The sequence below is a fragment of the Neofelis nebulosa genome, chromosome 7 (genome assembly GCF_028018385.1).
Source record: "Neofelis nebulosa isolate mNeoNeb1 chromosome 7, mNeoNeb1.pri, whole genome shotgun sequence".
Lineage (NCBI taxonomy): Eukaryota > Metazoa > Chordata > Mammalia > Carnivora > Felidae > Neofelis > Neofelis nebulosa.
In genome coordinates this window covers 67,414,878-67,439,315 of record NC_080788.1, presented here as the reverse complement: position 1 = coordinate 67,439,315, position 24,438 = coordinate 67,414,878, and the positions used below count along the sequence as shown (strand labels likewise).

Genomic DNA, 24,438 nt, shown 5'->3' with positions numbered 1-24,438 from the left:
CTGACTTTCCTGGGCAGCTTTCAACTAGAGGATGAATGTCTTTCCCTAAGGGATAGTATAGAGGATTTCCGTTTTGGTTGGGACATTGGGCTGAATGATCGTTGATATTTTCCTCTTGAGATTCTAATTCCACTTTTCTCGTTTGGTTTTTCCGTTATTTTGAGGGGCAGCAGCAGCAGCATTCAGCCTGAGAAAAACTGAAATCAAATTAAACTGATCATTGGTCTATTCTTTATGGACCCCTCTTGGGGACGGCCATAGAATATCCTGCTGAATTTGGCATTGTGGCCTGGATGCCCAACAGTTTGGGGATCTGATCTCAGTCTTGTCTTTAACATGCTAAATGTTATAGTCTTAATCCCAGCTCACTGCTTTAGTTTCTCTATAGAGAAAAAGAAGGAGAGAGCATAGTCAAGAAGGTTTGGTCCAGCCACGAATGAATATGAAATCTTAGAGAGAAGGCTGGGCTCATAGTGAGAAAATAATGCTGGCATTAATCCACTTAGAATTGCACAGTGCTCCCACCCACCCCCCACCTACAATGTGGATTGGTTTAACACCCTTTGTTGGTGTTATTTGGCCATTCCCTTCAAATGCTAATGACCAGCTAGTTTAACACCCTTTATTGGTGTTATGCGGACAGTCCCTTCAAATGGGAATGAATAGCTTGCTTTGTTTCCATAGACAGGGGAGCCAAATAACTACAGGGCCTAGGAGCAAATTATTTCTCTGGTATAGACCCACCCTGAATGATGAATTGGGCTCTATGGTGGCTGTTTCACCGAAGACTGATATTTCCCTACCCATCGCAAACCAGGCCAAAAAAGGAGCTAAACCATTTTCTCCTCATTATCACCTCATTAAGCTCCCCAGGCCAGTGCAGGGCCTGGTTAGAGGCCTGCTACAGGTAGCTTAATGAGTTTCTTATTTATAGGCCCCTGTGCTGTTATGCAAAAGCTTGTTATCCCCAGGCTTGGAGTATGGCATTTTCTAAAGGGAGTTAAGAAATGTAATTATCAAGCATCTTAGTATGGGCATCACAACACTTCTTGGCCACTTGATCAACAATAAATAAATACATTGGCTAGATTTGTAGAATTCCATAGTGTGCTGTGATGTTTGTACCAATTTTCTCATTTGCTTCTTCTAAAAACAGAACAGATGCTGCCCCAGATGTGGAAAAGGCAGATGTTTGCCAGCTTCAGGGTAACTCCAAATTCCTAACCGTACAGTCTACAGAGCCCTTGGTTTGAGGGGGGGAAAAACCTCCCCTCTCCCCAAAAGTGTTGTTTAAATATTTTTTGTTTTATATGTGACTCAGAGATCTCAATTAAGACAGGAAAAGCAGTTCCAATTTTAGTTCTCACATGAAGATATTAAAAATTGCTGTAATTCATAGGTAAATATACAAGACCATAATCAGTGTACCATATATTGAGTTTAAAAAAATACTACAATTTCAGGCCATGAACATCTATTAAGCACTGATTATATGTTTCTGGCATCGAGCAAGGTACTGACAAGACACAAAATGTTAAATATATAAGTCATTGTCAGGGATGTAAAAAAGTTTATCATCTGAAGAAGTCCTAGCAGTCATAACTTAGGTGTGTATATACATATGTTTATTAAAGTGTGTGCGTATACATACGTATGTATGTACATATATTTCTTCTCCACAAAGATGGTTTATATTTAAGGAAGTAGAGAATAATTTTAAAGTGAAATATAAGTTGGTTAGTAAAGACCAGGCCAAATAATAGATGCCACCTCTGTTGTCACAAAAATATAAAGAGTGACTTAGGATGTCAGAGCAAAATCCACATAAAATGGAGCCCAGTTAAAAGGTAGATGAGAATCTGGCTGTATTTAAACAGTTAGTTTAGCAGACACAAACAGTTCGAATATTTGAATGCCTGTGCTGGGTGATATGGAGTATAAATGAATATGATAAACCCTCTCTTCATCTTATATATGAATAAATGGGGTATGGTGGGTACATAAACCCTATAATACCACACATAAACTTGCTCATTAGGAAAAGAAAAAGCTAAAAAGTATCAAGAGGAATTCTCCCAACTTAAAAAATAAAAGAAAATGGAATGGGTGAGTTAGAATTTGAGCTCAGACCTCATAGGATGGGAAGGTTTCAAGAGTGGTTGCTTCCATATTTTCAGGTGGAACAGACATAGGAGCAATATGTGGTTATCAGGACCTTCAAAGGTAGACCCCTTGTCTTCAAGTTATATATTCAGTACCTGCCTCCTGTTTTCACTCGAGTTTTATATATTAGAGATGGCTGACATAGACAAAGAAATGGCTAAATCTCACCCTACTCTGTGCTATTTCTGCACAAACTGCTCACAAAGGTGTAAGGTAGGGGATGACAGGTTACATTCAGAATACATGGATTAATTTATCCTAATAAGAACTTGAAGTATATGAGTAACAATAGAAGAAACAGATTAGAGATTAGAGAAAAAAGTATAGGTGAGAATAAGAGAAAAAGTGGGTCAATAAAGTCAAATTAGGATTTTTGAGCTCTGTTTAGAGGCAATAAAGAGCATTTATTTTCCTCCTAATTTTTTTCCCCAAGCAATAGGAAGGAATGATCAGATGGTTTGGATAGACTGGCAAAGGGAAAAACTAGAGTTTGAGTTAGGCCCCATTTAGGGGCCTAATCAACAGTGCAAGGTGAAAAAAATGAATTTTCTGAGAAAATAGAAGAAAATGAAATCAAGATGAATTCATGATAGTTAAGAGTTGGAACACTAGGTAGAACACAATTCATAGTGAAAGGTTTTTATAATTGAAGGATAACTGACATTTCAAGCTTGGATAACTAGGAGAATTATTATTGACAATATGTGAAAATCTATAGAAGCTTTTGCTTCAGAATTTGGTAGGGTGATAGATGATAAGAACTTATTTTTAGAATGTTAAGTTGGAAGTTCAGACATCTTTTGCAAAAGAATGTCCACTAGGCAATGGCAAATTTGAAACTGTAGTTTGAAAGAATATTCTCATTTATCCTACAGCAGCAATTATAAGACAGTGTAGAAATAAAATAGAAAAGGGCAAGATCTATTATGTACATTGTATATGGGGAAAGAAGACAAATCTGAGGAAAAAATAGGTTAGTTCAGTTTCATATGTAAGAAGAATATTCAAGGGGCGCCTGGGTGGCGCAGTCGGTTAAGCGTCCGACTTCAGCCAGGTCACGATCTCGCGGTCTGTGAGTTCGAGCCCCGCGTCAGGCTCTGGGCTGATGGCTCGGAGCCTGGAGCCTGTTTCCGATTCTGTGTCTCCCTCTCTCTCTGCCCCTCCCCCGTTCATGCTCTGTCTCTCTCTGTCCCAAAAATAAATAAAAAACGTTGAAAAAAAAATTAAAAAAAAAAAAAAAAAAAGAAGAATATTCAAGATGAAATAGATGGTGAACAGTGTCAAATGTTCTAAAAATTTAATAATTGAGAAAAGGTCATTATATTTACTGGCCAGATGGTAAGAAATGAACAGTTGAATATTCATCTATAAGTTTTTGGCTTAATAGGTACATGCAGAACATTTCATCCAAAAGCAATGGAATACATATCCTTCTTAAGTGCACATGAAGTATTCGCCAGGGTAAATGATATGTTGGGCCACAAAACAACTCTAAGATGATTGAAATCCTATCAGGCATCTATTCAATCACAGTGGTATGAAACTAGAAATAATTTACAAAAAGAAAACTAGAAAATTCACAAATATGTAGAAATTAAACAGTATGCTACTGAATAACCATTGAATGGGTCAAAGAAAAAATTAAGACAAAAAATACTTTGAGACAAATAAAAATGGAAATACAGCATACCAACACTTGTATAAGATGCAGCAAAAGCAGTTCCAAGAGGAAAGTTCATAGTGATAAATGCCTATATCAAGAAACAAGAAATATCTCATCCCAACTTCATACCTCAAGTAACCAAAAAAGAAAAAATCCCAAAACTAATAGAAGGAAGGAAATAAAAAGGACTAAAAAGATAAGAGAAAGATCAATGACACTAAGAGTTGGTTCTTTGAAAAGATAAAGTTGACAAGCCATTAGTTAGACTCATGAAGATAAAAAGACAAAAATTGGAAATGAAATAAGGGGTGTTACACTTGCTACTACAAAAAAATACAAAGAATTATAATAGGCTACTATAAACACTTACACATCAACAAAATGGACAACCTATAAACGGATAAATTCCTAGAGGCATACACAACCTACCAAGACTGAATCGTGAAGAAATATAAAATCTAAACATTGAACAGTAGGGAGAATGAATTGGTAACCAGAAACCTCCTAATATACAAAAGCCTAGGACCAGATGGCTTCACTGGTAAATTCTACCAAACATTTAAAGAATAATTAATACCAATTCTTCTCAAACTCTTCTAGAAAATAGAGGAGAAAGGAATACTTCCAAACTTATTTTTAGAGGCCAGCATTACACTGATACCAAAACCAGATAAAAACACCCCTTTCTGCCTAATCCCCCCCCAAAAAAAATAAAAGGACAGGCCAATATTCCTGATGAACATAGATGCAAAAATCTTTAAAAAACATTAGCAAATAAAATTTTAAAAATTAGCAAATCATATACCACTATCAAGTGGATTTATTCCTGTGATGCAAGGATGGTTCAACATTCACAAATCAAGCAGTGTGATACACCACATTAACAAAATGAAGATAAAAATTATAATCAGGAGAGTCCAAGTTGACAATGTAGAAGACCCTGAACTCATCTTCTCCACAAATCAAATCTATATCTGTTTATGGAACAATTCTTGAAGGAGAACTGAGGACTGACTGAATAGCTCCTGTGTAACAAAAGACTAAGAGACCACATAGAGAATAAAAGAGATGGAGACATGATGACTAAGGGAACCCCCATCTCCCAAAGCTGCAAATTGCAGTGGAGAGGGACAATATGGAGATAGTGTGAGCAGATTCTTTTGCCTTGGGGCATAATAAAACACTGTGGTTTAAAAGAGCAACTGAAGTATAAAGAAACCAGCCCTAGAACTCTGACAAGCATTTGGGGAGCTGCTGGAACTCTCTCTAGGTCAGAGGAGCAGGCAAATGCCATGGCTTACATTTTCCTTCTATCATGATAATCTAGATAGGAGCAGAGTCCAGAACTGCTCTGACTGACCCCTGACTCAGTGACACCCAGACCCCTTGCCCACACCAGCCCCAGCAGACCTACCAAGGGAGCCCCAGAATAGTGAACACTTAAACACTTCTCACAGTACTCACACTATTAGCTCCACTGTCTCGCCAAAATGACACAGGTGAAAGTACCCTGAAACACTTCAGGCCTGCACCCCTTTGGCTCCAGATGACTTGTCATTGTATCCCTGGTGCAGAGCACTCAGGAACCACTCATGCTTACTTTTCTTTGGAGGACTTTCTAGGGAGCCCTCTGTGCAGAGAAGCCTGGGACTGTTCTGGCCCATGCTCACCTCGAGTTCAGCCATCCTGCCAAGGCAGCCCCAGCACAAAGCACCCAGCGACCCCAACCCATGCTAGCCAAAGGTACCAGACACACACAATCTACACAGGTAATGACCATACACAAGACCATTTCTTCAAGTTTAGAAGAAGCAGCTATTCCATGTAATTTACAGAAACACAGAAATCAAGCATAATGAAGAGACAGAAATATGCTCCAAATGAAAGAATAAGACAAAACCTCAGAGAAAGAACTAATTGAAATGGACATAAGCAATCTATGTGATAAAGAGTTCAAAGTAATGGTCATAAAGATGCTCACTGGACTGGGGAGAAGAGTGATAAACCCAGCAAGAACTTCAACAAAGAGAAAATATTTTAAAAAGCAGAGCTGAAAAATAACAAATGAAAAAATACACTAGATGGAATCAACAGTAAATCAGAAGATTCAGAAAAACAGATCAGTGATCTGGAAAGCACCCAAGCTGAATGCAAAAAAAAAAAAAAAAAAAAAAAAAAAAAAAAAAAATTAAAATGAGAACAGGTTAAGAGATCTTTTGGACAACATCAAGCAAACAAACATTCACATTACAGGGGTCCCAGAAGCAGAAGAGAGAGAGAGAAAGAGACAGAAAACTTGTGTGAAGAAACAATAGATGAAAACTTCCCTACCTGGGGAACGAAACAGACATTCAGGTTCAAAAAGCACAGGGAGTTCCAACCAAGATGAACTCAAAGGTATCCATACCATGACACATAACAAAATATTGAAGATTCAAGATATATAGAGAATTTTTAAAAGCAACAAGAAAGAAGCAACTAGTTATGTGCAAGGAAAACCCCAAAGTTGATTTTTTAGACATTTTTTTAGGCCAGAAGGGAGTAGCATGATATATGCAAAGTGCTCAAGGGAAAAACAGACAAAAATCCTAAAAGCAAGAATACCCAGTAATATTATCATTCAGAATTGAAGGAGAAATAAAAATCTTCTCAGACAAACAAAAGTTAAAGGAGTCCCTTACTACTAAAATGTCCTTACAAAAAAATGTTAAAGGGACTTCTTTAAGTGGAAAAGAAAGGGCCGTAATTAGAAGAAAAATTATGGACAGAAAATATGTCGTGAATAAAAACAAACATACAGTGACAATAGTAAAATGATCACTTATAAAGCTAATCTGGCAAAAATAATCATTTGAATTATATCAAAAAAGTAATTCAAGGAGACTCATAAAAATTATATGACAACATATATATGAAACATGAAAGGGGGAGTAAAAATGAAGTATTTTAAGAATGTGTTTGAACTTAAGTGACTATCAACTTATGTGGACTACTATATACTTAGGATGTTATAGATTGAACCTCATGGTAACCAACAAATCAAAAACCTATAATACCAAAAAATAAAACTAAGAATAACATATAAAATGTCATCAGTGACAAGAGAAAAAGCAACAGAGAACTACAAAAACAACCTGAAAACAATTAACAAAATGGCAGAGTGTATGCTTATCAATTATTTTAGATGTAAATCATCTAAATGCTGCAATCAAAAGACATAGGGTGGGGCGCCTGGGTGGTTCAGTCGGTTAAGCATCCAACTTCGGCTCAGGTCATGATCATGCAGTCTGTGAGTTCAAGCCCCACGTTGGGCTCTGTGCTGACAGCTCAGAGCCTGGAGCCTATTTCAGATTCTGTCAATCTCTCTCACTGTCTCAAAAATAAATAAACGTTAAAAAAAAAAGGGGGGGTTACAGAATTGATTAAAAAAAAAAAAACCCATGTATATGCTGCCAACAAGAGACTCAGCTCAAAACTAAAGACTAAAGACACATACAGACTGAAAGTGAAGGGATGCAAATCGAAGAAGCAAAAAAAAAAAAAAAAAAGAAATAAAAAGAAAAAAGCTGTGGTAGCAATTCTTATATCAAACAAAATAGACTTTAAAACAAAGAATGTAACAAGGCATTACATAGAGATAAAGGGATCAGTCCAAAAAGTGGATATAATAATTATAAATATCTGTATACCCAACATTGGAGTACCTAAATACATAAAGCAAAGATTAGCAGACATAAAGGGAGAAATTGACAGTAATTTAGTAATAGTAGCGGACTTTAACATGCTAAACACATCAATGGATAGATCATCCAAGCAGAAAATCAATAAGAAAAGAGTGTCTTTGAATGACACATTAGACCAGATGGATTTAATAGATACATGCAAGTCAGTCTATCCCAAAACATCAGAATACACATTCTTTTCAAGTACATATTGAACATTCTTGAAGATAGATCACCAGTTAGGGCACAAAACAAGTTTCAATAAATTTAAGAAGATTGAAATCCTATCAAGCATCTTTCCCAGCCAAAATGGTATGATACTAGAAATCAGTTACAAAAAAGAAATATAAAACTGGAAAATATACAAACACATGAAGGCTAAACATGCTACCAAATAACCAATGGGTCAACAAGGATGAAATTAAAAAAACAAAAACAAAAAAAAAAACATGAAGGCAAATCTAAATGAAAATACAGTATTTCAAAAATCTTTAGGACACAGTGAAAGCAGTTCTGAGACAGAAATTTATAGTGATACAGGACTACCTCAAGAAACAAAAATCTCAAAAAATGTAACCTCACACCTAAAGGAATTGGAAAAAGAATAACAAACAAAGCCCAAGTTATCAGAAGAAAATAATAAAGATCATAGTGGAAATAAATGAAATGGAGACCGAAGAGACAATAGAAAAAAATATCAATGAAACCCAGAGTTGGTTCTTTGAAAATATAAACAAAATTGGTAAACCTTTAGACAGACTCATCAAAATAAAAGAGAGAACCCAAATAAACAACGTCCGAAATGAAAGGGAACAAGTAATAATCAACACCACAGAAATACAAAGGATTATAAAAGAATATTATGAAAAATTATATGCCAACAAATTGGACAAACTAAAAGAAATGGATAAATTCCTAAAAACATAGAATCTTCCAAAATTGAATCAGGAAAAAAACCAGAAAATGTGAACAGACCAATTATTAGTAATGACACAGAATCAGTAATTGACTTTCAACAAATAAAACTCTAAAATTAGATGGATTCACAGGTGTATTCTATCAAACATTTAAAGAAGAGTTAATACCTATTGTCAACTATTCCAAAAAAAATGGAAGAGAAAGGAAATCTTTCAAATATATTCTATGAGGCCAGCATTATTTTGATACTAAGGCCAGAGAAAGACACCACAAAAAAAAACTATAGGCCAATATCCCTGATAAACATGGCTAAAAAAAATCCTAAAAGAAGTATTAGCAAACTGCAATGAATGATGCATTAAAAAGATTATTCACCTGGATCAAGTGGGATTTATTCCAGGGATGCAAGAATGGTTCAATATTTGCAAATCAATCAATGTGGTACACCACATTAACAAAATAAAAGATAAAAATCATACCTCAATTGATGCAGAAAGGGCATTTGACAAAATTCAATATGCAATCATGATAAAAACTATCAAGAGAATGCGTCTAGAGAGAACATACCTCAGCATAATAAAAGCCATATATGATAGAACAACAGCTAACATCATACTCAGTAGTTAAAAAGTTTTTTCACTAAGTTCAAGAACAAGAACAAGTTTCACTAAGTCCACTCTCACCATGTTTATTCATCATAGCACTGGGAGTCCTAGCCACAGGAATCAGACAAAAAATAAAAGGCATACACAAGACTAAGTAAGAAATGAAACTGTCATTATTTGTAGATGACATACTATACACAGAAAACCCTACAGATTCTACCTAAATTTCATTAGAATGAATTCAGTAAATTTGAATAAAAGTTGATACACAAAATCTATTATACTTCTATATACTAATAACAAAGTAGCAGAAAAGAACGTTTCATTTACAGTTAAGCCAAAAATAATAAAATACCAAGAATAAACGTAACCAAGAATATAAAAGACTTATACTCTGAAAACCATAAAACATAGATGAAAGAAATCAAAGAGGACGCAAATGGTAAGATAGTCCATGCTAATGGACTGGAGGAATATTGTTAAAATGTTCATTTATCCAAAGCAATCTAGAGATTCAATTCAATTTCTATGAAAATGCCAACAATATTTTTCACAGAGTGGAAAAAATAATCCTAAAATGCATATGGAGCCACAGAAGGCCCTGAGTATCCAAAGCATTCTTGAGAAAGAAGACCTAAGGCTAGAGGTATCACCGTCTCAAATTTCAAGATATTCTACAAAGCTATTGTAATTAAAACAGTATGGTAATGGCAAAAAAAAATAGGCACATCAATGGAACAGAATAGAGAGTCCAGAAATAAACCCACGTTTATATGGTGAACTAAAGGATGTAAGAATATTCGGGGCGCCTGGGTGGCGCAGTCGGTTAAGTGTCCGACTTCAGCCAGGTCACGATCTCGCGGTCCGTGAGTTCGAGCCCCGCGTCAGGCTCTGGGCTGATGGCTCGGAGCCTGGAGCCTGTTTCCGATTCTGTGTCTCCCTCTCTCTCTGCCCCTGCCCCGTTCATGCTTTGTCTCTCTCTGTCCCAAAAATAAATAAAAAAAAAAAAAAAAAAAAAAAAAAAAGGATGTAAGAATATACAACGGGGAAAAGATGGTCTTTTTAATAAATGGTGCTGGGAAAAGTGGACCTCTATATGCAAACCAATGAAACTGGACCACTTTTTCACCTACACAAAAATAAACTCAAAGTGGATTAAAGATCTAAATGTAATTGCACCAAAACCCATAAGATACCTAGGAATGAACCTAACCAAAGAGGTAAAAGATGTTTACTCTGAAATCTATAGAACACTTAGGATAGAAATGGAAGATGACACAAAGATGAAAAACATTCCACGTTTATGGATTGGAAGAAAAAAATATTGTTAAAATGTCTGTACTACCCAAAGCAATCTCTACTTTTAAAGCAACCTCTATCAAAATACCACCAGCATGTTTCACAGAGCTAGGAAAAACAATCCTAAAATGTGTATGAGCCACAAAAGATCCCAATAGCTAAAGCAATCTTGAAAAAGAAAAGCAAAGCTGGAGGCATCCAAATTCTGGACTTCAAGCTATATTACAAAAGTGTTGTCAACAAGACAGCATGATACTGACACAAAAAGAGATCAATGGAACAGAATAGAAAGCCCCAAAATGGACCCACACCTATATGATCAACTAATCCTCAATGAAGCAGGAAATAATATCCAATTGAAAAAAAAAACAACAACAAAAACAGTGTCTTCAACAAATGGTGTTGGGAACACTGGACAGCAATATGCAGAAGAATGAAACTGGACCACTTTCTTGCCCAAAATAAATTCAAAGTGGATGACAGACCTACATGTGAGACAAGAAACCATCAAAATGCTAGAGGAGAACACAGCCAGTAACCTCTTTGAACTTGGCTGTACAAATTTTTTAGTATGCACATCTCCAGAGGTAGGGGAAATAAAAGTAAAAGTTAATTACTGAGACAGCATCAAAAACAAAAACAAATAAACACAAAACTTCTATACAGCAAAAGAAACAATCAGCAAACTAAAAGGCAACCAACAGAATGGGAGAAGATATTTGCCAATGACATATCTGATGAAGGGTTAGTATCCAAAATCTATAAAACACTTATCAAAACTCAACACCCAAAAAACAATCTAGTTAAGAAATAGACAGAAGACATGAATAGACATTCTTCCAAAGAAGACATTCAGATGGCTGACAGACACATGAAAAGATGCTCAGTATCACTCATCCTCAGGGAAGTATAAATAAAAACTACAATGAGATACCACCTCACACCTGTCAGAATGGCTAACATTAACAACACAGGAAACAACAGGTGTTGGAGAGGATGCAGAGAAAGGCGAACACTCTTACACTGTTGCTGGGAATGCAAACTGGTCTATCCACTCTGGAGAATAGTACGGAGTTTCCTCAAAAGGTTAAAAATAGAACTACCCGATGATCCAGCAATTGCACTACTAGGTATTTACTTAAATGATAAAAAAAAAAAAAAAAACTTATTCAAAGGGGCACATGAACTCCAATGTTTACAGCAGAATTATCAACAAATTTTGGAAAGAGCCCAAATGTCCACTGACTGATGAATGGATAAATAAGATGTGGTATATCATATGCAATGGGATATTACTCAGCCATCAATGAAATCTTGCCACTTGCAACAACGTAGATGGAGTTAGAGTGTATTATGCTAAGTGAAGTAAGTCAGTCAGAGAAAGACAAATACCATATAATCTCACTCATATGTGAAATTTAAGAAACAAAACAGATGAACATAGGAGAAAGAAAAAAAGAGAGGGAGACAAACCATAAGAGATACTCTTAATGATAGAGAGCAAACTAATGGTTGCTGGAGGGGAGGTGGGTGGGGAAATGGGCTAAATGGGTGATGGGTGTTAAGGAGGGAACTTGTGATGAGCATGGGTGTTAAACACACACACACACACACACACACACACACACACACACACAGGAATATTATGCAGCCATAAAAAATAGGAGAGTTTTCCATTTGCAACAGAATGGATGGATGGGGAGGGCATTATGCTAAATGAAATAAGATACAGAAACACAGATATCTTATGATTTCACTTATATGTGGAATCTAAAACAAAGCAAAGCAAGTGAATAAATCAGAAACAGATCCATTAATACAGAGGACAACCTGGTGACTGCCAGAGGGGAAGGGGTTGTGGGAATGGGCAAAATGGGCAAAGGTAAGTGGAGATACATGCTCCCAGTTATGAAATGAATAAGTCACAAAGATGAAAGGTACAGCACAGGGACTATAGCCAATGGTATTTTAATAGTGTCATATGGTGACAGATGGTAGCTATAAGTGTGAACATAGCATAACACAGACTTGTCAAATAACTATATTGTACACCTGAACTAATGTAACATTGTGTGTCAACTATACTGGAAGAAAAGAAAAAAAATGTAAACAATTCCACTTTGCTTACTTTGGTTCCATCATGCCTTTAAAGAATTATAATTTTTCCTCTATTAGTACTTAAACTCTGTGCTAATAGTAAATAAACTATACTAATTTATTCATTCGACAAACATGCAGTAATAAACCATATGATCATCCCAATAGATGTACAAAAAGCATTTGACAAATTCAATATCCATCTATGATAAAAACTCTCAACAGTGTGGGTATAGAGGAAGTGTACCTAACCATAATAAAGGCGATATATGATGAGGCCACAGTTGACATCTCTTAGCTGAAAACTTTTTCTCTAGGATCAGCATCAGGATTAGGATGCCCAGTCTGCCACTTTTATTCAACATAGTATTGGAAGTCATAGCCAAGCAATTAGGCAAGAAAAATAAATAAAAGGCATTCAAAGTAGAACAGAGGAACTGAAACTCTCACTATTAGCAGATGAAGTGATATTATAACATATAGAAACTCCCAAAGACTCCACCAAAAAATAATCTGTTAGAACTAAACAAATTCAGTATAGTTGCAGGATACAAAATCAAAATACAAAATCTGTTCCATTTCTACACACAGATAAATTACCAGAAATTAAGAAAACAATTCCATTTACAACTGCATAAAAAAAAGAATAAAACATCTAGGATAATTTAACCAAGGAGGTGAAAGACCTGTACACTGAAAAGTAGAAGACACTGATGAAAAAAATTGAAGCAGACACAAATAAATGGAAAGATACTTTGTGTTCATGGATTGCAAGAATTAATATCGTTAAAATGTCCATACTACATGTACAAAACAACCTACAGATTCAGTGCAACTGCTATCAAAATTACAACGGCATATTTCACAGGTACAGAACAAACAATTCTGAAATTTGTATGGAATCACAAAAGATCCTGAATAGCCAGAGCAATCTTAAGAAAAAATAACAAAGTGGGAGGCATCAGGTTTCCTTTTTTCAAACAATAATACAAAGGTATAGTAATCAAAACAGTATGGTATTTGCATATAAACAGATACATGTCAATGGGACAGAATACAGAATCGAGAAATAAACTCATGCATTTACGGTCAATTTTACGGTCAAAGGAGACAAAAATATACAATGAGGAAAAGATAGTCTCTTCAATAAATGGTGCTGGGAAACTGGCCAGCCACATGCAAAGGTATAAAACTGGATCAATACCTTACACCATACACAAAACTAACCCAAATGGATCAAAGATTTGAACATAATTGCTGAAGCCATAAAATTCCTAGAAAAATACTAGGTGGTAGGCTCCATGACATCAGTCTTGGTGAGGAGTGTTTCAGTTTGACACCCAAAAGAGAGGCAGCAAAAACAAAGCTAAACACATGGGACGACACCAAGATACAAATCTTCGGCACAGCAAAGCAAAACTATCAACAAGACAAAAAGGCAACTTGCTGAATAGGAAAAAATATTTGCAGATCATATGTCTGATAAGGGGTGAACATTCAAAATATATAAACTCATACAAATCCATAGCCAAAAAAACAACCTGATTAAAAAATGGGCAGAGGATCTCAATGGACGTTTTCAGAAGAAGACCTACAGATTGCCAAAAGATGTATAAAAAGATGCTCAACATCAGTTATCAGGTAGATGCCACTTAAAACCACAATGAGATATCCCTTCACCTGTTAGAATGGCTACTATCAAAAAGACAAGAGATAACAAATGATGGCGAGGATGTGGAGAAAAGGGAATCCTTGTACACTGTTGATAGATTGGTGTGGCCACTACAGAAAACAGTATGGAGGTTCATAAAATATTAGAAAGAAAATCACCAGATGATCTAGCAATTACACTTATGGGTATTTATCCAAAGAAAATGAAAAACCCTAACTCAAAAAGATATATGCACCTCTATATTTATGGCAGCATTATTTACAATAGCCAAGATACAGAAACAACCTAAGTGTCCGTCAATGGATGAACAGATAAAGTAAACATGGTATTTACATACAATAGATTATTTAGCCATTAAAAAGAAGAAATCTTGTCATTTGCAACAACATATGTAGATCTTATGTTAAGATCACTTATGCTAAGTGAAATAAATGAGAAAAGACAAATCTCATACGATCTCACTTATAGTCCAACCTAACAAACAAAACAAATACCAAGCTCATAGATAATAGAAAACAGAAGCAGGGGGTGTGAGATGGGCAAAATGGGTGAAGGAGGTCAACAAATACAAATATGGTGAATAACAATAAATTTGAAAACTTGGGTAAAATGAATATATGTGACAAAAAACATATTACCAAAATGGAAAAAGGAAGAAATGGGAAAACTGCATAGTTCTATATTTTTAAATAAATTGGATACTTAATTTAAAACCTTTCCACAAGAAAAACTTCTGGCCTGAATAACTTCATAGGTAAATTATTCCAAATATCAGAAGAAAACAAAAAAAAGCATCAATCGTACACAAATGTGTACAGTAGTAGAAGAATAGGAATAGTTTCCAATTAATTTTAGGAGAAAAGCATAAATCATGCAACCAAAACTTAACAAGAACATATCTCCCTCCCAAAAAAACCCCAAAACAATATTATAGGCCAAGCTCTTTTTTTGAATGTAGACAGAAATACCTAAAATTATTACTAAATTCAATCCTCTTCCCTTCGTAAAGAAGGATAGCAAGAACATCTAGTTGGGTTCGTTCTAGGAATGCCAGGATGGATTAACTTACAAAAATAAATTGAATTTACCATGTTAATATAGGGGGAAAAAAGCTTATGATTCCAATAGACCCAGAAAAGTATGAGATAAAATTTAATACCCTTTTATGACTTAAATACACACATGCATACACAAATTCCTCAAACTGAAGAATCAAGAGAAACTTTTTAATCATAAGGCATTTACATTTTTTTTTAAAGTGCAAAACTAGAGCAATGTTTTGCTTCTATGAAGTATTGCATTAGAGGTCCTAGCTAATGCAATGCAAAGAAATAGACATTAAAGATAAATGGAGGGCACAAACTTCCAGTTATAAGTTCTGGGACATAACAATACTGTACTATATAGGTGAATGTTGCTAAGAGAGTAGATCTAAATGTTCTCACCACAAAAAAGAAATAGTAATTCTGTGAAGTGATGGAGGTGTTAACCCCACTGTGGTAATCATTTTGCAACATTTAAGGGTACCAAATTATGTTGTAAACCTTGAACCTACACAGTGTTCCATATCAATTGTATCTCAAAGCTGGAAAAAAAATAAAGGTACATGGAATGGAAAGGTAAAATAAAACTATTCACAGAACACTTGGGTTCCTAAAAACTCCAAAAGAACCTACAAAAGCCAATAGAATTAATAAATGAATTTAACAAAATCCCTGGCTACAAGGCAAAATCAATAAGTATAAATGAATTGTGTTCTTATACACTTGCAATGGACATTTAGAAAATGAAAATACCACTTATAAGAACATAAAATCTAATATGAAGAATAAATCTCATAAAAATATGCAAGTTTTCTGCACTGACAACTATAAAACATTACTGAAATAAGGCTAAAATAAGTCAGATAGAGTGCATTTATAGTTTGGCTGGCAGTTTTCTCCAAATATGTCAAATTCCTAGAAAATTTTATTTTGTGGATACTGACAAATAGATTCTAAAATTTTTATGGAAACAAGAGAGTGAGAACAACCAAAACAGCCTAAAATCACATATCTAAAGGATTTACACCAACAGATATAATAAGTCTTCTAAATCTATAGTAATTGGCAATGTATTACTGATACAAGGACAAATAGACCAATGGAGCAGAAGAGTCCAGAAATAGACCCACAAATATGAAACACTTCATTTATGATAAAATTACTGGTGGGGGAAAAAAAGTTTCTAAACCAATGTCAGCCAAGTTACTATTGCCTAAACTACTAATGTAGATAATCACTTTGAGAGATATTGTCGCCATTTTACGAGAAAAAGTACATATAATTTTTAACTCCTTTTAAGGTGAATCTTCTATTTTCCTAAATATTGAAAACATTTCACAATCCTCTCAGAACTAAAATCAACTTTGGCATGTTTTTCAATTTTCATTTAATAAATCGACACTTTATCACACAACTTAAATATATATTAAGTGAGCTTTATCAGAATATTAAAATAACTATAAGGAGATCATAGACATAACTAACATACTATCTATTTTTGTTTCCAGGACACTGCAAAATCTTTTTCTATAAATGTCTACATTCACATTTGAACTTCAAAGTATTAAACTTATTTACCTCCAGGGAATGTGTAAGAGGTCAAATCTTCCTAAATATATGGTTTTCACACATAACACCATCTTGAAAACATCTGGACTTCACAGAAACCACAGGGTAAGGAATAATCCTTCAAGACCTAAAACAACCACATTCCTATCAGAGTAAAATGATTTTTGAAGAAAATGGCTTGATATAACTACTATAAATATATATAGTCCTGTTCTTAATGTAGCTACTTTTGTATACTTTTGGGGGATGTTCAGGCACACATTCTCTCTGAAGATGCAAAAACCTGCTTTTACCCAGAGACAGAATCTCAGGGAGAAAATGATAGGCTGACCAAAGAGACAACCTTTTGGTAGCAGTTAGGAGTCACTGAATATCAATTGAAATTTAGCAAGTAAAACAAGATTCTTTCCAGGTGATATTTACAAATAGCATCCTTTTATATCTTCCTGGTGCTTCACTGTGAAACTAAGTCTGAATGTTCATCAACCAATAAAATACAGTATGTATTAATATAAGATGGGAATAAGGAAACTAAGCTTGTATAAAAGAAAACTCAATGAATAAAACATGAATAATATAATCATGATATTTAAAAACACAATCGTAACAAGTAAATCCCCCAAGCCTGCAATCAGATCTTGTGGGGCAATTCTTCTATAAGCAGCCCCTGATTTCACGTTGCCTTGGCCTACACTGAAGTTACAAGCTCACATCGTTAAGGGAAACTTGTGTTACAACTGCAGGTTTGATAAGAGCGTTAGTATTTCCCCACTGTGGCAGGTAATTTCTCTGCTTGCCAAGAAAGTCATGGGAGAGAAGTCAGGGCAAAAGACTGAGTCACAGATTTGTAGAAACCAAGGGCAGGATTTTCCATTCAAAGTGAATTGGAACTTGATGAAAAGAGGTCCACAAGGCAAATGTGTGAAGACTATTGAACTTGAAACTGACACTGGGCAATAGATGTCAAAGGGCACCTGTGCAGCCACCGGGGCTGCTGACCCATACCACACCTGCCAAATCAGTAGGATTCAGGCAGGAGTCTCAATTGAGCCCTTGCTGTACCACTTATTACAGGATCTTAGGTGAGCCACTAAACCTATTTTCTTAAATCCAAAATCAAGATAAAACACCTGTTATAATTATCTTGTGGGATTTTTCTGAAACAAAAAGATAAAGATACAGGAGCCCTCCATGGCCCCCGACTTCTTTGTAAATATGTGCTCTCTTTGTACACGGTTAGCAGTATCAGAGGGCCGTCAGAACAGGTTTTGAGTGGGGGAAAATGAGTCAAACAGCTGGGTTTAAGGCCTGATTCAATTACTAAATAATACTCTGGATCAGACTGCGTGATAAGTGCTTAGGACACAAAGATCAAAATAACCACTGGGACTTCTTTAAGATTAAAAGTATGGACTAGAGAGTATCCAGAGACACTAGAGAATATCCAGAATGTCCAGAGTATTATACACTTCCAACCTGTTGAGCTGGGATGAGCTGCATGGTTTGCTCTAAACAATAAAATGTAGAGATAGTAGTTGTTCCTTCCGCTCGAAGATGTTGAGGTTCAGCATGTAAGTTGCTCAGCTCTCTTCTTCCATGCTGCTCACACCATTCAAAGATGTATCAACCCTCAAAAAGCCTCAGGGTACAAGTGGGCGGAGCAAGGAATGCATTTTGTTGTTTACAGGCCCTGAGGTTTTAGGATGTTTTTTTCCTTCAGAATAATCAAGCTTACCTTTCCTGATAAAACAATGAGTTTTGTTTTTTTTTTTTTCCATAAAGCTACACTTGTTCAGTTTAAACAACTGGACTTCATTCCTACATTTTTATGCTGTGATAAAACACCCTTTTATGAAATGATGACCATGGTGTTAGAGGTAGAATTCCAAAACACTGAAATTACACAAATACAGGAAGTTATACAAACACAATGAGAATTTACCACATGATTGCCGTTTTGGGGAAAAATAATCCTAATAACTGCAAGAGAATGCCATCGAAAGATTTGCTTATGTCCTACCACCTCAGACTTCCTATGTGAGAATACAAATCAAGCTCTGGGTTTCACGTTAGGAAATAAATCATGATAACTTTGCATGACCTTTGAAACACGATGGCTGGTCTCTGCATGTCTCACTGACATAATCTCATACGGGCAGACGAAGTGCCTAAGTGAGGTGTGCTGAGTAGTTGCCTTTACCATTTTAAGGCGTTTCGAGGCCATACTACAATTTATTGGCTTCAGACATTGCCCAGGGATGTGAGGTGGTATGAAAACTAGTCTGTGACTCCTGTATAATTAAAAGGTTTGTGATCTGATACCAAAGAGTTCAGACCTTGAGCCTGTTTTTAAAGAAGATTTAGCCTAGCAAACTCAGCTTTCAGAAAAATAAAGTAAAATTCAAGGACTGATATCAAAGACGGTCATGGAGTGAATAGTTTTATTTGATGAGCAGATTGGAGAGTGGGAGCAGGGGGAAGGTTGAAAATTGTCAAACTGCGCACAAGTTGGCATTTGCCAATGCAGAATTATGAAGGCCTCCCTGGAGCCCTGCTGGGCCTCTGCACTGCTAATTCCTTGTGTTTTATTTTTCTTTTAGATGCCTTTCCAGTGGAGCTAACAACCACAGCAAAACACAAAGAAACAAAAAAGCAAAAACAAAACGCAAACACCAAAAACAAAAAACAAAACCAAACCAAAAATCCAACAAAACAAAATACGACATTCTCCAACATACTAACAGCCATCTCCAAGATCAGAAAGCATCAGAAAAGACCCTAAAGAGTTGTGTAATCCCAGAGGAAGTATCTTGCTTAGATGGAGAAACGCTCGCAGCAGAAACCCGGGAAATTTCAGGGAGTGGAATTTTATTGTCAGAACTTTCAATGCAAGTGCAGCCACAGATCCTGGGAGCGTTAAATAAAAATTACCAACAAGCTGTCTTACCTGCGTGCACTCCATTGAAAGGAAGGGCAAACGTGAGCTAGTTGCGCTTGTACATCAGTCAAAACTCTGACAGCTACCCTGTGAAGTTTGACGAGCTGCCATGTGCTCGACTACCTAAGATACTCTTAACTGAACCATAAAAAGACAAATAAATTAGTAATTGCATCCCTCCTGTCAATGTCCTTTTGCGTGAACTTCTCAAGCTGTTGGTTAACATTGTCTGGAATGATTTATCAATATATTCTTAGCTTTCTTAGAAGAGACAGATATCCTTGATTTTTTTTTTCCAAAGTGTTTTCTGAATTGACTTAAGAAAATGATACAGATATTGCCAGTTTCTGGACCTCTGCTTTTATTCCCTGTTCTGCCTCCTCCCATTAGGAAATCAAACCAATAAGATTAACATAATCTTTCTTGGAATTGACTGTTCTTTTTAAATAGATCCCATGATAGACATGTGTAAAAATCAATAACAGGCTCCTCATTTGTCAAAGCTAATGACTAAACTCATTTTGAAGTTCAATAGTGGTTACTGAAGAGTGGCCACACATTATATATCTAATCCTGTAGGTCCCTTCACTTACTCTGCAGAAAAATAGAAAAAGGAGGGCTTTGTTGCTTGAGGCACAACATAAAAGCTTGGGTTTCCATTTTATTTGTTCGTATTAATTTTTCCTCCAAAGTATGACCATTTCTTGATTGTCCATGCTAATATGTTAAAGGAAATACAATGAAGAATGAATCTTATAACAGTTTTTAGTACCTTTTCCTCCCCTACCTGTTTTAAAACCAATTGCATTGGAAGCTCCTTCAATTATAGCCTTAACTCCTTTAGGTTATGGGCCATGTCTTACATATTTTTAATATCCCTGGAGAGACTAACATAGCGATTGGGTCACAGGTTAGCACAAAATAAAGATTTTTGTTGAATTAAACAGAACTAAATTATCCAATATCTTGGTCCATGGCATAGCAATTATCTTAGACCAGACACTCATATCCAGTGGAAAGTACAAAAGATGTCGCTTTCCAGCAGACTCTTCTCTGATAGATGCCCTGCATCACAGGGCATATTAAGCAATGTTTGCTTCTGAGTTGTCCCTACTATCTCCCACAAAACCTTTTCCTGGAACGCAAAAGGGTGAGAACAGACGGCTTTTAATAAGACATCCTCCTCCCTTTTAAATATCCTGTAATTATAGGTGTATGCCAGCAACAAAGCATTCTAAAATCCAGACTAGAGACGTGGACGAAACACATGCAAGACATATAGCCCCTGATTGAGATCATTCAATTATTGTTAACAAGGGCAGTATCTTACATCTGCATAATGCTTTATGCCGCCCATAGCTTCTTCATGTACACCGTCTCATTTTCCAACCCCAAATCAAAACAGTATTTCATTTCCCTAGAAATTCCAAGTTGTGGTTCACTGTTGTGTATTCCTCTTTTCACCCGCAAGTTGCCGTTTTCTGGGCTTCAGGTTGTATATTGTATTGCATGCCCATTGGACACGGCCATCTCATGGAATCAATAGGTCAGACACAATTTGAAACTCCCTAGGTAATGGATTTTAAAAACTGCTTGAGGGTGGGGGAGAGAGACAGGAGGAGAAGGAATCCACAGAAACAATAACTGAAGTGGAGTGATGCATTCATGATGGGAGCTGGAGAACTCCTGTTCTTTATAATAGCTTCTCAGGGGAGAAGCCGCCCTTTTCCAGAAGGAGGTGTCCTGGGAATAGCAGAGCCACTGCCATTCCGTTCTTTTGATGAACAGAAACCTTATCAGCGCAATCCCCCTGGAGAGTTGGAGGGATAAGGAAGGAGTTTAAAGACTTTTGAAAAATTTGGGTTGCGAGGGGGAGGCAAGCCCAGCATTCAGCTCATTCATTTGGAATATCTCCTGTGAAGGGGAGGGTATTCTGCCAAATTCAGGACCCTCTCAGAGCTCACAGATACTGACAGCTGATCTAAGCTCAGTGCACGAGTTTATTCTTGCCAGGGGAGAGAAGGAGCAATGAAGTGAGAAGGATGTTGAATGAATTAAATACAAAGTATAAAAACAAAAACGCTCGCCTCCAACTGTAAATATCACAATGTGATCATATTTTCAGTTGCAGCTGTGCAATGAGGATGTCAAAGCATCAGTCATTAAATAATAAGTAGCATAAATCATTTTGATTTAAGAATAAGACACAGACACCTTGAAGTTTTTAATTATTTTTAGAAGCTCAAAGTATTACACGGCTTTGTCTGTCTCATCCTTATTAAGACTGTGAGGTTGGAAAAATCAAGGAAGCAGGTGAAACTTACACTGTCTCACATCATGGCTTGGTGGCATATATTAGGCAAAATAAGCTTTATTTTTTCCTATCCATAGAATAAAAAGCCTTAATTATCCAGTGGCATAGGAGGAACAATCGAAGCCTTTCTAGGTCCTACAATAGGCTGTTTACGTGGTACAAAAAAGTTCAAGTTGGTAATGAAAGGCACTGCTACATTATTAACTTCTCTCATTTGTGTCTGTGTGTCTGCGTGTACCGAGTACATGTTTTTAAAACATATTGATATTTTCCTTCAGTGGCTTTACCAAATAATGGTTTGTTATTATTATTATCATTAGGTTTGCCCTCTCTCCTGGAGGCTTGGTAAATATTTTTTGAAAGGTAGCAAAAGAAGTCTACATGTTACTAATTCAGAGTGCAGGCTGTGTGAGTCTTCATTTCAGTTACACCTAATCAAATAATTTAGGGTTAATTTATGGGGACCTGACCCTTCCCACAGAGCCCAGGGGTTTGGATACACAGCAGACAGCAGACTCTTGCACAACAGAGTTTTGAACTGCATGAGGCCACTTTATGCAGAGATATATATATATATATATATATATATATATATATATATATATATATATATATTTAGAGCACATCACTCTAAACACATTTCCTCTCCCTATGATTTTCTTAATAACATTTTCTTTCTATAGTTTACTTCACTCTAAGAATATAGTATATATTGCATATAAAATTATATGTTAACCAACTGTTATTCTAAAGCTTCTAGTCAAGAGTAGGCTATTAGTAGTTACATTTTTGGGGAGTCAAAAGTTATATGCAGATTTAGTGACTGCACAGGAGTGGGGGTTGAAGTGTGAGATTAGCACCCCTAACCCTGTGGACATAACAGAGTACATGAGAGGAAGGAAATGAGAAGATGTTGGGTACAGGTGTGGAAAGCCTTCTATAATGTGTTAATATATCTGGATGCTATCTTGTAAGCAGAATGCAGTCAATAAGCATTTTTAAGTGGAGAAGAATCATGATTGAATCAAAGTTTTCCAACAATAACTCCAGTGAAAGTGAGGAGGATAAAATGAGGAGAAAATAGAATTATGGCTTATGGGCATACTTCAGAAAAGAGATAAAGGTTTAAATCAGAGCAGTGCCAGTGGACATGGGTAGAATAGGGGTTATTTGGGATCAAAGGCTTTTTGAAGGTAGAACCAAAGAGCCTGGTAACTGAATACGATGCAGGAGTGAAGAGGCAAAAATAATGCTGATGTTTCTAGCAGAGTCTACAGAGTGGATGGAAGTAATGATAGCCTGTGTGAAGAATCCAAGATGAGGGTGGGACTAGAAAAGAAGGTACCACTAAGGGGTCCTGTGTCATAAAATCTATGTGGCTACAACTGAGATTTTTGAATAATTTTTTTAAAGCTTATTTTGAGAGAGACAGAGAGAATGTGCACATGAGCAGAGGGAGGGGCCTAGAGAGAAGGAGAGAGAATCCCTTGCAGGTTCTGTCTTTCTATAATGGTGCAAAGCCCAACACAGGGTTCAAGCTCATGAACCATGAGATCACGACCTGACCAAAATCAAGATCCAGATCCTTAACTGACTTAGCCACCCAGGCACCCCATAACTGACACTTTTTTAGAGAATAATGGCATGATCTCTTCTTCTAGGTAATTTTCTCTCAGAGTAGCCAGCAATCATTATAATGGGTTTTAATATTATACGAGGTTTATATTAGTATATATGTAAAGTTCTTAAAAAGGTCTGGAAACGACAAGAGAACCAGGACGGTGGAATGGAAACACCATTAGGTTATACATCAGAAGTCATAGTCTCCCTTAGCCACCTGACTGACCTTACACAAACAACGTGATCTCTACAGGTGTTCATTTTATAACTTGTGAACTAAGAGTAAGGATGCTTTTTCTTCCTTCCTCTCACCATATGTACGGATCAAGTGAGAGGATTCATTTTTAGGCAGTTTTTGAGATTCATTTTAGTGCAGCCTAAGTGATGTGGATACAATTTTAACATGTTGTTAGTTGGATAATTAAAAATAAAAACTCTTGATTGAAAGTAATTTCTCAAAATATTTTCAGGGAAAGAGATTTAAATTCTATTAAAGGATTTAGTCACTGTTTTTTTCTCTTTCTTTTTTCAATTTCTGAACACAGCAAATCTTTCCTTTGTCCAAATATTAAATCTATGAGGCTACAAATACAACGTTGCACATGGTATGCATTATAAAAACAAACCCTGAAACATTTATCTGGGGCAAAATAAAAGAAACTGAAAAATTGAAGATGTCAAGCATTTTTAGTTAATGCAAGATATCCCCATTATTTCTTTTCCTTTTAATAAAGTTCACACTTTGTTGCTCTCTTGAAAACCAATTCCTCCTAAAGCTTCTCTCTTCATCTTTAATATGAGTCTTCTCGGAAGCT

General features: G+C 36.0%; 1 long non-coding RNA gene across 1 annotated transcript in view; it reads left to right on the top strand.

Annotated features, from left to right (window-relative positions):
- Positions 1-19,863, top strand: part of LOC131516790 (uncharacterized) — a 138,661-nt gene extending 118,798 nt beyond the window's left edge. The window contains exons 2-3 of the long non-coding RNA XR_009264243.1: positions 16,691-16,856; positions 19,352-19,863. This is a non-coding gene — a long non-coding RNA (uncharacterized LOC131516790). The remainder of the gene's footprint in view (positions 1-16,690; positions 16,857-19,351) is intronic.
- The last annotated feature ends 4,575 nt before the right edge of the window (positions 19,864-24,438 follow it).